This window comes from Triticum dicoccoides, chromosome 2A, assembly GCF_002162155.2.
Source record: "Triticum dicoccoides isolate Atlit2015 ecotype Zavitan chromosome 2A, WEW_v2.0, whole genome shotgun sequence".
NCBI lineage: Eukaryota > Viridiplantae > Streptophyta > Magnoliopsida > Poales > Poaceae > Triticum > Triticum dicoccoides.
This window is the reverse complement of record NC_041382.1, coordinates 686747481-686748111: the sequence shown is the minus strand read 5'-3', so window position 1 is coordinate 686748111 and position 631 is coordinate 686747481. Positions and strand designations below refer to the sequence as shown.

Here is a 631-nt window from a genome sequence, read left to right as displayed (position 1 = left end):
CGCCCTAGCTGCCCCGACACCCCGCCGCCCTAGTGCCCCGCCGACCCACTCCGGTGAGCTCCCCCCTTGTTTTTTTCTTTTTTACTGCTAGTAATTAGGTTAGTTAGTACTGTTAGTTTCTCTTTTTTTCCACTGCTACTAATTAGGTTAGTTAGTACTGTTAGTTATGTTAGTTTGATTTTCTAGGTTAGTTAGGTTAGCTATCTTTAGACTAGGTTAGTGTCATTCCTCTCATGTCTTCTTTTGTCAGATTTTGTTTTCTGTAGAAATTTAAGTTCTGTTTTGTTGACTTGTTTGTTTGAGTTTGTGTTTATGTTTGTCCGGTGATGAAAAACCTGTTAATCATACCATCTTTAGCGACTGATTGGTTGTTGTGCGCCCATGCTGTCATACTGCAATTCTGAGGACAAATTGAACATCTTAGCGTAATTTTCTGATTACTTCTGAACTTATGCTGTGAAAATCTGCAATTCTGATGTCCACATTGGCTATGCCGTAATTTTGGAGACTAAATTTTATGGAGAAATGTTGATCGGGCTAGAATTTTTCAAATGGGCTATCCTTTTGGTGGATCTTGAGTTGCTTACTGCTACTTGTTTGATCATAAGCATAATCCTATTTGCCTAGAAAG

General features: G+C 39.0%; 1 non-coding gene across 1 annotated transcript; it reads left to right on the top strand.

Annotated features, from left to right (window-relative positions):
- Positions 1 to 317: 317 nt before the first annotated feature.
- Positions 318 to 409, top strand: LOC119359882. Its single transcript, XR_005172712.1, has one exon. It is a non-coding gene; the product is annotated as a small nucleolar RNA SNORD96 family (small nucleolar RNA).
- Positions 410 to 631: the final 222 nt, after the last annotated feature.